General features: G+C 45.1%; 1 long non-coding RNA gene across 14 annotated transcripts in view; it reads right to left on the bottom strand.

Annotated features, from left to right (window-relative positions):
• Window positions 1–12,943, bottom strand: part of LOC107319261 — a 150,805-nt gene that overhangs the window by 14,824 nt on the left and 123,038 nt on the right. For 13 of the 14 annotated variants that reach the window (XR_004308712.1, XR_004308711.1, XR_004308708.1 and 10 more), the window contains exons 5-7: window positions 7,740–7,942; window positions 1,303–1,404; window positions 85–202 (exon numbers count right to left, since the gene is read on the bottom strand). This is a non-coding gene — a long non-coding RNA (uncharacterized LOC107319261). The remainder of the gene's footprint in view (window positions 1–84; window positions 203–1,302; window positions 1,405–7,739; window positions 7,943–12,943) is intronic. The other variant, XR_004308703.1, reaches the window with a different exon arrangement.

Raw genomic sequence — 12,943 nt, 5'->3', positions numbered from 1 at the left:
CCTCTTGCTGACATCTGCCATACAGAACATGCAAATGATCGCGATTAAGTAATAGCAATGAGGAACAAGACAGTTTCTACGCACAGAGTTTTGATCACTTTGGTAAGGAGTGGTCGATCAAAGATGCCTTTCAGTTCAGGACACTTCTTACTGGAGGAAGGTTACCCAGTGAATAATCTGGAGCCGCCCAGCCAGGAGCCTGCTGGAGGATGGAAATATAATGAGCTCCTCATAGGTCAGCACCGCTTGTGAGACAACACCACTTCTCCACTCGTGCTATGAACCCATCCTGTCTTCAGGCTACGCTGGTGAAAAAACGATCACCCAACAAAGACAGCACAACACAGCAGAATTGAAAACACATTTAGCAATTTGCATACCTTGCGTGCCATAGAACACCCCCAAAATCCTGGTGGAAATGTCCATAATGTGCCAGACATCTTGAACCCAGGAACTCCCCTCCCCATAATCCCCAGGGACCAAAAAGTTTCTGATTGTACTCCAGCTTCCCCATAAAAGCTTCATTGTTACAGCAGCCCAGCCTTTACCAGGAGTCATGGCATCGGGCCACAGCCTCCAGGGACGCTCTCAAGCTGCACAAAACAAGTTTTTCCAAACAGTTTAAGTATTTCCCAGCCCAGACTCTCACATTCTAGTTGTTTGTGCAGGGACAGTAACCCACCAAGCCCTGCCTAAAATACTGGTTGTTTAAACTCCACAGAGACATTTTTACTAACATTCCTTGCTGCCGTAACCTCTTGACCACTTTAAACTACTATTAACGGGCTGACTCCATAGGCCTAATGTCAAGGAGTCATCCCCGCTGCAAAGAAAGCAGCAATTGGACAATAGATCCACGACTGCTGCTTCCTTAGCACCACTGCTGCAGCTGGAAATGTCTTTGTTCAGCTGGACATTGCAGCAGAGACATATCATCAATGAGGCATCACCCAGTTGCAGTAAGGGTTTGTGATGAAAGTGGGGACACTGACTGGGTGAAAGCTGGTGGATGCAGGGGGTGATGTGGTTAAGGGGAGCTGCGCCTGGCTGCAGGGCACACAGGTCTCCGGTCAGACCCTTGATATCCCATATCTTCCCCTCTGTTCCTGCTATAATCAAGCTCATCAGGGCACTCATTTGCTAAAATAGTACTCATTAATGAAATGCTAATTAAAAAAAGGTCTGATTGTAATTCTCAGCTTCTGTTTGCCACGGACTCTCAGTACTTTGGAGGCACCAGTGTGGGCCCAACACGCAGCCAAAGACAGGCATGGGCCAGAGCTCTGCTCCAGCCATACTGACCTTGTAGGAGTGAAGCACCACTCTGAGTCACCGCTCAGCCATGCAGCGTTTGGTGGGTTTTAACACAGAGCTCTTCAGAAGGTGGCTTTGAGGTGTCTCGCTCTGCAAAGGCAACAAAACAAACAGAATTGGATCTGAAGAGGAATTTTTTGAGTGCTCAGCACCAGGCCCCGTGTCTGCCAGGAGCCCAGCAGCCCTCAGTGAGCTGCTGCAGGCGAGTGAGTGCCAAGGGACAAAGCCTTTGTGCGTGTGTCTGAACACACTGCTGTTTGAGGAAATAAAAGGCTTTAAATGTGCCAGCGGCATGGCCAAGGGCCCCCTGTCCATCAGCACATTATCCCTTTGGGCTCTGGGCAGGGATGAAAGCTGCATGGACAGACAGCTGCCCTCATGCCCTCTCCAACGGGGCAGCTTCAGCCAGCAAGCACGTAGCACAGCGTCACCCAATACCTTGGTAAGGCCTTTGGCTCAGTTTGGTCTAATTTGCTAACACATGCACCATAATTACAGGGCTTGTGTTTAGGCATATCTCAAGAGTTCCTTGTACATGTAATAAGAGAAGCTCATTCATCTGGATCCCATGAGGGAAGAGCAGTCCTACACCATCCAGGGTCAGACCTCTTCACACAGGTGCCACTGAAAGCTACCAGGAATCAGTTGCAGATCAAACCTGATGTTTTACAAAGTTCTGCTTTTGTTCTTTGCATTTCCTTTCTGGCAGCCCTTATGGTGCCTGCTGACAAGGCAGGAGCAGGGACACAGGCAGGCTCCTCACAGTACCCTGTGTTGCTCCAGCTTCCCAGTACAGTCCTTCTTCCCTTCTTGCTCCAGCTGGGGACACCTCGGTGAGTCTGAAGGTGCCAAACTGGAGGGTGCTCCTGAATGACAGTCACTGCTCTGCCGGTGGGTGCACAACAGAAGGAAGGAGATTTGACTGTCTACATATGGCTCCTTGCCAGCATAACTACATTGCTTAAAGCTGCACTGCCTTTCTTTACCTTTAATAGCTATGGACCAGCATAGCTTTCTCTGCAAAAATTTAAATGGAGACCAAGTCCAAGTGTGGAAGTTGATCCTTTGCCTTCTGTGTGCCCAATGGCAACATCTCGTGTTGTTTAATAAACTCCATCTTGCATCTTGCAGGGCATAGGTTGAGCCTCAGAAGCTCTTCTTGGTGTTGTAACAATCCTTGTGCAGGTAACACAGCTGGGCAGCTTCTCCTGGCTCTGCCCTCAGCTTGGGGTGAAGCTTTTCTCTCTCTCCATGGCAGTTCTGCACTGAAGCTGTGCTTGCTCCAGCCTCAGCCACACTCAATGCTTTTGAACACTGATGATCAGAGCTGTTTTTCATGCTTTGAGATGACAACTAATGAACACAGAACAGATGACGCAGCTAAATGATAGAAAAAAGTTCGTGGCATTTATTTGCCTTAGAATATTTCATTAATGTGAGACAAATTTCTAAGAGAAAGCCTCTGAGTTTGCCCCCAGACAGGGCTGCAACTGATGTAGCAGGCTGTGTCATGCAATTACAGCTTAGCAGGCTCTAGGAGTAAGCGAGAGCCTCAGCATCAGGGGGCTAGGTTTGGAACAAGCACTGCAATGGTTCCTTTTGGTAATATGGTGAATCCCTACCTTAAAGTAGAGTATAGGGGCACAAAGTGATGGTACAGACTTTGCAGTGGTTCATCCTTGTTGAAGTTGAAAGGCTGCAGTGTTACCAGGAAGGTTGGTGCCTCTTTCTGGATGCTTTTGTAGAGTTTCTGACAATGGCTTAAGACATGAAATGCATAAAATTCTCAAGAGAAATTTTTAGTTCCCAGAGAACTGAAATATTTTGAGCTCTTGCACTGAATTGTTGGCTCTGTCTGAAAACGAAACCATGCAGCTGCCCAGACCACCATGTTGCCACCAGAAAATGGACATGGCTGTGAGTGCTGGCCCTGCCAAGGTCCATCTCCGTGCTCCCACTGACAGATCTCAGCTACAGCTCTGCACCGGGTGAGCCCTTCCACTGAAGTGCTACAGCAGCAGTTGCTAAAGCTACATTTGGCCTTATATCTGGCTTCCTTTGATTTTTTTTTTCTGCAACCTCTGGCAGGTCTTCAGTGCATTCAGTTCTTTATATTAGAGCAATCAATCCCACATGCAACCAATTAGGTTTAAACATATTTCAGTGACCATAATATTGTACAGACATTCTATCAACTTTTCAACAACAGAGGGTGGCTCCTACATGTCACTTTCTAGTGGGGAGCACGCTGACTGCAGTTCAGAAATATCCCAAAGAGAAAAACATATCCTAGAATTATACTGAGCCCAAATGTGCCACTTGTAGACAACATTCTGGCTTTGTGTACATACAACAGGGACCCAAACACTGTCCCTCCTCAGTGCAGCGCACAGGGCAAGAATCTCACTAGACCTGCACGACCAGGTTTGTCATCCAATAACTTCATCGCCTGCCACTGTCACTGCTTGTGACATGTACCAAATATGTTTTGACTCTCAGAAGCGAAGAGGTGGCAGCACTCCCAAAGCCTTTTAGCTCCATTTCCTCAGTCTGTGCCCCTAAGGAGGGATGGGAGCGCAGACAGTATGGGTGGGCGTTTGCCTTCACCGCCTCTGCACTAAATGCAGTTTGGTACTCATGGCTCCTCAATCCCTGGCTGCTGTGCTGACATATCACACTCCAGCCATTACTGATCATATTATCTAAAACTCCTCCTTGGGCAGTCTTCAGCTGGAGACGCATGTTCCTGTTACTCACAGTGGGAAAGGCCTATTGATCTGCATTACTGACCTATACAAGGATTCTGGATGTGTACTGACAGTTTACCCTGCCAGATATAAGGCTTTAAAGGAATAGCCATAAAGAATTACTTACCACATGTCCCATAAGGCAGGATGGATGCCTGGCCCAAATCTGGGTTAGCATGTGGGCTGTGGAGCTCCCTGACCAAATGAAAAACAGCAAGATGAGGCAAGATACAGGTAGTCAAGGTGGGATGGCAAACATCACAGCTAGTATCCTCATGAATGTACTCACAACTTTGTTTCCCTGAGCAGGGACTGCAGTCCCTGAGATCACCCCCAGAAAGAAGCACCTCTTTCACATGCTATGGATGTCCAACACCTCAGCACCAAACCTGTAGTTACCACCAATTAATGCACCAAAGCCAGAAAGAAATCACAAAGAAAAACAGCACAGAATGAAAATGCAGGAAACAGCTTCTACTCAGGCATGGATGAAAGCTGAAACACAATTCCCTTCAGATAACCCTGCAACAGCAAAAACGTTCCAAAATTCAGCACAGGCACTGAAAGCACATTGTCAGAGTCTCCTTTGAGCTCTGCGATACAGGCTATTGACACTGGTATTTGTTAAAGAATCCTAGAATCTCTTCACCATGGACTTTGCCCTGCTAGTGACCAACAAGGAGCTCAATTCCTCATGTGGGTCATTTCCGTTCAATGGAAGGAGCCAATGCTGATGCCACTGAGCAGCCCGTTTGTTTGCTCTGCTGCCAGGGAGAAGACTTCTAGTGCCAGGGGCTTGGTGGCAGCAAGAACAGCTTCACTTCAACTGTCCCATGGCTTCAGAGCTCTCCTCAGAAACTGAGTTCTCCTCTCTTCTCTCGCACCAGTGGAGACTTTCGGGTCCTCACTACAGCACAAACATTACATGAGAAGCCCACATGTGGCATACTGTCAATCACAGTTCTGGAGCTGGAGTATTTGTAGAGCTTTTGTAGTGCAAGACGTCTCGATAACATGGCAATAGGAAGCCTAATGGACTTCAGATGGGAAATTAATGGAGCATCATTCCTTCATAAATGTATTTGTGTCAGAATCGCAGTGCTTTGAGGAATTATTACTCTTACCCAGAGCATTTGGAGGAAGATACGCCAACAATTCTTGGAACAAAGCATTGAGATCTTTGATTCTACATAATATATGCATTTTTAAAAGTTGTAATAATCCAAATAAGCCCAAACTATTTATTTTTTGTGGAATTTTCCTTTGTGGAGAATTTCAACATTTTGAGGTTTTGTTCTGAATTGGAATGAAAACAAATTTCAAAATCTCAAAATTGTCTGTGAAACACAATTTCCATTCTCTGGTCAGCTCAAGTTTCAGGCTAGAACATGTATAATAGCTCCCCTGCAGGGAATCCCTTTAGGAAAAAAAAAGAGTCACTGAATGAATGCAGTGGTGCAAACATACCGTATTCAGGATCTGCCTATTTTTCCATGTAGGTAGCGGTACCACTGAGAACTTCCCCAAGTCACTACACAAGAAGCCTGCACACATTCCTGAAAAACCTATTTCTGAAAGACACTGCTAACTTTGCAGAATCGATGGTGGCTGTTTCCTGGTAGAGCTATTAGTCATTCAGTCACAGCTGTCACACAGATCACAGAACAAACCTCCTAACTCTGTTTTTGTCCTACCTTTGTTGGACCGACTTGAACAGCATTATATTGCATTTTCAAGGTAGATGCTGTGCATTCAGATTAAAATGTTCAATAGAATAGGATTTCTGTTCTGGGATATCTGACTGGATTTAAATATTTATAGCCTTAGCAATATTTTATCCCAAAAATAAAATTTAAAAAATCACAGATTACAAACATTCAGGCTTGCAGTTGCATGTGGAAAGATCAAGAACCCACATTGGGACAAATTAATTATTAGAGACTTTTATGGAGATCTACTCCAAATGTTATTGTCAGGAGAGTTACTTCAGATTTAGAGTGACATAAATGAGATTTTAGGCCAGTCTGCTCACAGCAGCTTTATCTCTCACAAAAGTACAAAGAAGTTTAATACTTACGTGAATTAACACAGTAAAGTTAATCATGCACTCTATGAAAAACAAACCCTGCATGCCATGTTTGTGTTTGTTGCCTTTCTCTAGCCTTGTTTTACTACAAGGGAGTTTGAGCTTGCTGTTATTGGTGTGTGCACAGTGCTGTGCTGATGTGTTCTGGAGAGTGTCTCTGCTCCTCCAGAAAGCAAAGGCTCTGTGTCAAGGTGAAAACTGAACTAAACACACATTCTGCAGTTAAAGTTTGTTTATAACTCTGGACTCTGCTGGGGCAGTTATGCGGCAGTTTCACTAAACAAACAAGTAGAAAGCAGGGCAATGTCCAAACACTGGAGTGCAGATTATTTAAATGGCATGAATAGTTGTCAGAGAAGGAAAGCTGTGAGTGAAACACATTGTCTCTGCAATAAATAAAAGTGCATGAAAGGCGGCAGATCTGACTCATGCCAAGATCTGACTGTAGGCTGGCCTTGTCTTTCACCAAGATGCCTCCGACCAACTATCTCAGCATAATACAGGAAGTCATTGGGAGCCCATTTGGAACATGACATATTTGTTGCAGAATCAGCAACACAAATCTTTCAATCCACCTTGAGTATTGTAAGGTGTGTGTTAAATCATCACAACAGAATGCACCATATGAAGGGCTAGCTACAGAAGGGAAACCAAACCAGAACGATGCAGTAAATCCATCAAGGAAGGACACAGAAAAGCCCTACTGGTTGGATTGGTGCCATAGCTGTTCCTTTCCCATGCCTCAATTCAGCAAGATATTTTCTGCCATTGCACCCTATTAAGCTGTCTGCTCAACTTGCATACACAGACCACCTCCTCTGCTGAACTGCCCCTTCATCTCATGCCCCTTAATGCAGCTCTCTTTAACAATCCTGTTGAGATGCAGAAGTGCCACTATTCCCCATTTTATATAGGAGATTAAGACCTAACAAGCTGCCAAAATTCAAGTAGACTTCAGCTGACACTTCCCCTTCAAATTTTCTTCTAGAAAGACTGAATGATTCTTTGGATTTTGAGAATATTTCCATCCACCTGTCTTTCAAACTCCTGCATGCCCTTTACTGAACATACACATATCAAAATGAGCAATCAGTCATCTGATACAGATAGATTAATTATGACGCAAAGAAGTTCATAAATTTGTTATTGGTCCCTGTGATGTAACCACAGCCTTTTGACATAGTACCCCATCTTTCCTTCTATGCTAGAAAGTGCGTGAAAAATGTGCCCATCTGATTAGTTAGCTAATTGCATCGTTAACTGATCCCAATATAAATATATTCCCTCCTTGATTGTATTGTCTAAGAACTGTAGCAGTGTGCTTCCTGCTCAGAGCCTGGCTTTGCCATGGCACTGCCCCATCACACCTTGGGTACGTGCACTGCTGCCACTGCTCAGCTCAGCTCTGGCACTTCTGGAAGCAGAAAACACTGTTTCATTTGGAAGTGGGTCTAACAGGGAGTCAGCTCCCTGCCGAGTATGACCTTGTTGCAGTTCTCACACACTTTATAGTAATTCACCAGCAAAGTCATTACATAAAGTCTTAGTCACTTTCCTCAATAAAGCACAATCATTCTTTAATTTTTACTCACGAAGGCTCCTCTCCTTGCAGTTTGCCTCTTCTCCTGTACTTGGAAAATTGCCCTTTAGATGCTGCAGTTATTCTTTTGCATTTTCGCTCTCCATCAGTATCTGAGAAGCACTCTGTTGGCTGCAGTCTGCTCTGTCTGTAGCATGCAGTGTCTTTGATACGAGCAACTGTAAACCAGGGTCATCTGCCTTGGAACGCGCCAAACTGAAACAAAAATAAAGATTTGCAAAATTAACACAATCATGCAGATTTATTCTAAGGGAAGTGGGCAGAGAATTGGTCCCAGGAAGACTGTAATACAGGAATCTCTAGATTCCTAGACAAAACCTGTCTAAGTGAGTTTGTGGTCAACACATGAAACAAACAATTGGCCCTCCCATCAGCTCTCACAACAGAGCGCTCATGGCAGAGCTCCATGTGGCCGGCACGAAGCGCTCCTCTGCGGCTGCTGCTGGCAGCCCAGCATGGGAAGGTGCGGTAATGTATTAATGCACACCACAAGGCAGAAACCACTGCTGTTTGTGATCCTACCTCAAATACTTCTTTCTTTTTTTTTTTTTTCTTCAGTATGTAAACATGGGAGCAAACGGGCTGAATGGCTTAAAAAGCAGCAAATACGACTAAAACGCTAGAAAGGAGAAGAAGATATTGTTGGGCTGAGCAGAAGTGAGAGGGAGGCAGCTCTCCAGCTTGGAGGGACAAGGGATTTGTTCAGGGAGCCACAGAAATATTTGTCTAAATGCCACAGAAGAAAATGAAGAAAAGTATGCTTTATAATTAATATCACAATGATCTTGTATCACTAAGATCTAGCAGGCTAGGAAATATTTCCTTCGGGGAAGTTCTGGACTTCAAAATCTAGCAGAGATTTTCCCATAGCTAAAGGATAAAGACACACAGAGTAATTAAAATAGTATTAGATTCCCCCCACGCAGAACGTATAAATAAAAAAGCAGCAGCACTTTTACAGCAGCAAAGATTACACAGGACTGAGAATGCAGTGAGAAAAACCTGAATGCTGTCCCATAGGCAGCCAGCTGCAGCCTCTGACGTAGCACACCGTCAGTGGGAAACAATGGCAGAAGTTAAATGGGTCAGGGCAGAAGCAATAAGGAAGTAGAAGAAACACAAAATCAGTAAGTTTATCACTTTCTGCCTTCCAGTTCCTTTTACAATATGGAAATAGCCAGTTTGCAGCACCACAGCGCAAGAAGAGCCTACCACAAGTTTTAATGCACTTTTCTAAGCAGATGATCGCAATCACAACATTAACAGACCTGTTTTATTGGTAGTAGCTGCAGCAGCAATGGCTGCTGTGTTACAGTAGCACTGAGCGTCACAAACCGCCTGCCCGGACCCAGGGCACACTGCACCCTACTAGCGCACAGTCACAGATGGAAGAGTTTAAAACCTGATCTTATTTGTTTGTGCAAATTTGATTTGATTTAAAAATTTGCTCCATTCCAGCAAAGATTTATGTGTGTGCTTTTCTCTACTGCTGTGAGGAACGTGACTAGTCGCCATGTGGAAAGTGAAGCAGATACAGGACAAGAATCAGAAAGCACATGCAGGAGATAGGCACAGCATCCCTGAAGTCTTTACTTCCCTTCACCACTTTGTAAAGAGAATCTGTTTTTAATGCCAGGCTCCTCTGTGCTCTGAAAACATGAACAAAGACCCAGAGCAGGCTTAGATCGCCTTTAAACCTCAGAGATTAAAAAATGGCAATCCAGCTTGGCTTCTCATCGTTTGGCATCTGGTTTCTGCGCCTTGCAGTGCATTTGGATAACATTTTCAGGCCTTTCCCTGCAACTGAAGAATTATAAATTTATTGTTTAAAAAAAATTAAATAAATAAATGAGAGAGTCATGTGATCATGTGCTTCCAGGAGCTGAGACTTGAAGAAAAAGCCCACCCCAGACTCACAATAAAATCATGAGAATTGAAAACACCAGCCTTAAGAAGCTCATCCAAGATTTCTGCTGTGCATGTGGAAAACCAGGGTGTTGTCAGGACCAGTTAGCTAATGTTATAAAGCCTTCAGAAGAAAAAAACGTTAGTTATTATTTAGGAGGAAACCGAAGTGCAAAGTGTTTTACATATAAATCTGCGCGTTAGAAGGGCAGCATTAGAACACAAGATTGAGCACTGGATTACTGAAGGATAATAGAGAGGTTTTAAACACAGCCATAACTCATTCTGCATAAAAATGACTCAGCAGTGCCTTGACCAAGCTGAAAAACAGGACCTCTGGAAGCGATTAGGAGTGGGCTGCCTCCCCTCCTGACTCTCACCTCATCTGATCAGGACGGGAGCAGTGCAGAGCAGCTGTGGCAGGGATCTGTGTCCAGCCAACTGCCCTCCTGCCTCCCAGGAGCAGAGCAAAGGATGGCAGCACAGCTCTGCTGCCCTGGCAGGTAACAGATGTTACCATTCTGTGCAGAGCAGAATGGCATGAAATGCATGTTGTGAGTGTCCACATCATTGTAATTTGGGGGTGTCAGACCAGCTACAGCCTGGCTGTGTGCTCTGAAGCCGCCCACTGGCAGTCAGAGCCCGTTTGGAGCGTCTGGTTTCAGGTAGAGCAATCCAGTTAGCACAGCATAGACCATGTTACTGTACAGCAGAATCAGAGGAGGGGGGCAACAGGGAGATTTACTTTAATGACTCCTGAACCAAGCCAACCCACTGCCACCAGCTCACCCACATCTCCATGTGACATGCAAAAGGAACATCAGCTTTTGGCCTTCTGAAAAGTGTATTTATTTTAGGCCAGGTATTTTTCAACTACATCCATTTGTGGGTCCATAAAAAATATTGCTAAGGGGGTGAGGACTCCATTAAACCACATGCAAGCCTGCTGATAAAGGGTTTTACTTTTCCTTTGCACCTTTTGCAGTCAAAAGTCCCACTCTTCTTCAGGAATCTAGAGCTGAGAGTCACTGGTTTCAGTTTTTTGGACCAGATCTGTGAGCAGCTGAGCTCTGTTCAGTTTGGTGGCAATAGAATAATTCACACATGTTGAAACATTCATCTCCTGGCTTTAGCTGCTTGGAGATGGACCTGTCTTACACGCTACAAGCTGCTTGGAACCCACTGGCCCTTCCCCTCCTACAGATGAGACGAAGGGAGTGCTGTTACTTTGTTAGGAGAACTTAAAACAAACAAGCCGCCACCAACTGCAGTCCATGTATATGGTTATGATTTTAAATTGCAAACAGGAGGCTACTTGGCTTTGCATGGTAAGCATTGTCTGGCAGCGGATGGGCTCCTCTGATCTCCCTGAGCCTTGGATTGCTGCTGTGAGATTGTGTCACAACCAGTCATTAATTATTTCATCAAAAGCTTATTTTTCTCATTTCCTCATCATTATTTCCACCTAGTTTCTTATAAATTGAATCCAGTTATTGGCAAGGCTTGTTTCTCCCAAGCAGAGGAAAGTATTGACCTTAGAAAAAATGTTTTGTTGATATATGCCGCTCATGTGCATATGTATGCACACACCAAGCAGAAATTACTGTATATGTGCACAAACACTGCTCTGCCTTGCTTGTCCTCCCACTTGCTCAGGAAACATATTCCCCTTATTCCTACCTGTTAATAGAGGGGAAACAGAGCCTCTCTCAGAGTAAAAGAAGGAAGGAGGTGAGCAGTACTGTTACCTCCTCAGGAGACAATTGTTTTTGAAAAGTGCCACAGTATTCATGGAAAAATTGAGATCCCTCCTGGTAGACAAAACAGGATAGCTCCGGCACTACTCATGGGAGATAATTACAGCCTCAAGAGAGTCATGAAGACCAAGCCCAAGGAAGCAGGGAGGAGCGAGGCAGCCAGAAAGGCCAGAGCAGGGACTCAGCAAGATGTCGCCAGCCACTGCGACGCAAGCCAAGGGAGAGGAACAACAGCTCCACCAAGGCCTCCCTGCCCCCAGAGACAAAAGCAGTCTCACAAGAACGCAGTGGCTGACAGCCCAAAGCGTGGAGGCTCCAAGGTTGCAGTGGGCCAGGGGTGAGGGCAGTGACTCAGGAGAGGTCCTCTGGCAGCCCCCCAGCCCAGCTGCTCAGCTCAAACAGCAACAGCAGCTGTGAGATGGAGAGCTGTGCTGCCATCCTGCTGAAGCCTGGGCAGAAGATGGGAGCACCAGCAGCAACCTGCTGAACCTCTGTACAGCCATCTTTGTGAAGAGCCCAGCTGTTTTGGGGCAACACAGAATGTTCTCATGAGATGTTCAGTATGTAATGCACAAAGCACTGAGGAATGCCAGCGAGGTCCCTTCTGTGTCTGACTCAGCAACGCTCTGTGCTAAGCGCAGTTTATCCTGCAGCTTGTGCTAAGGAACGCACGACTCACCACAAGGACTCCAACTCTTTCACAACACAAAGGGCACAAGAACATGACAGTCGCCACACTGAGCCAGGCCAAAGGTCCATCTAACTCCTGTCTCCAACAGTGGCAAAAGCAAAATGCCTGGGGAGAAGTATGAACACAGGGTAAGCACATACAGCTTTTCCCCTGAGTGTTCTCCAGCCCCCAGCCATCTCTAGATTAGGAACTTCTGTAGCCAAGTATGGGTTTTGTGTGCTTAGAGCTCTGTAAACTGCTCCGAGTCGCATCGTTCAAAGGTCTCTGTGTTTCCCCAAATCTTTGTGCTCTTTCAAGATGTATTCTTTCTGATCTCTTATTATTTGCCATTCCAATAGCTGGATGCATGCCTGTCTACACCATCCATCTAAATTTTCCACTTTGTCTTATTTTCTCCTCTTTTTCCATCCCTCAAACATTACCACATTAGCCAAAGAAAATGTCTAAAGTACAACTAACCTGCAGGGCCTGTCCATCACTGGAAAGTTGGCTCTTCTATGCTACAATCTGCTTCAAAACCTTTTGGTTCCAGGCTTCACATAGTGTCCTCTGTCTCCCCACCTGCACTTGTTCTTCCTGGCTCATATATATATATATATATATATATATATATATATATATTTGCAGTTCTCTGTCCAGGGCTGGTGACCCTCTCTGATGTTTTCCAATGGTTGCTCCAAAATCTCTGTGGATTATTGTTATTTCCCCCTCAAAACTGGGTCATTTGTATCAGCACCAAGAGGTGCTATCACCTTGTGTAACCAAGGTTGGGCCGTGTAGTATGTGCCACTCCTGAACTATGTGGATCAAATGTACATCTGATTTTTGGAAAGATGTGCATAA

Source organism: Coturnix japonica, chromosome 11 (assembly GCF_001577835.2).
Source record: "Coturnix japonica isolate 7356 chromosome 11, Coturnix japonica 2.1, whole genome shotgun sequence".
NCBI lineage: Eukaryota > Metazoa > Chordata > Aves > Galliformes > Phasianidae > Coturnix > Coturnix japonica.
This window is presented reverse-complemented; position numbering and strand designations above follow the sequence as displayed.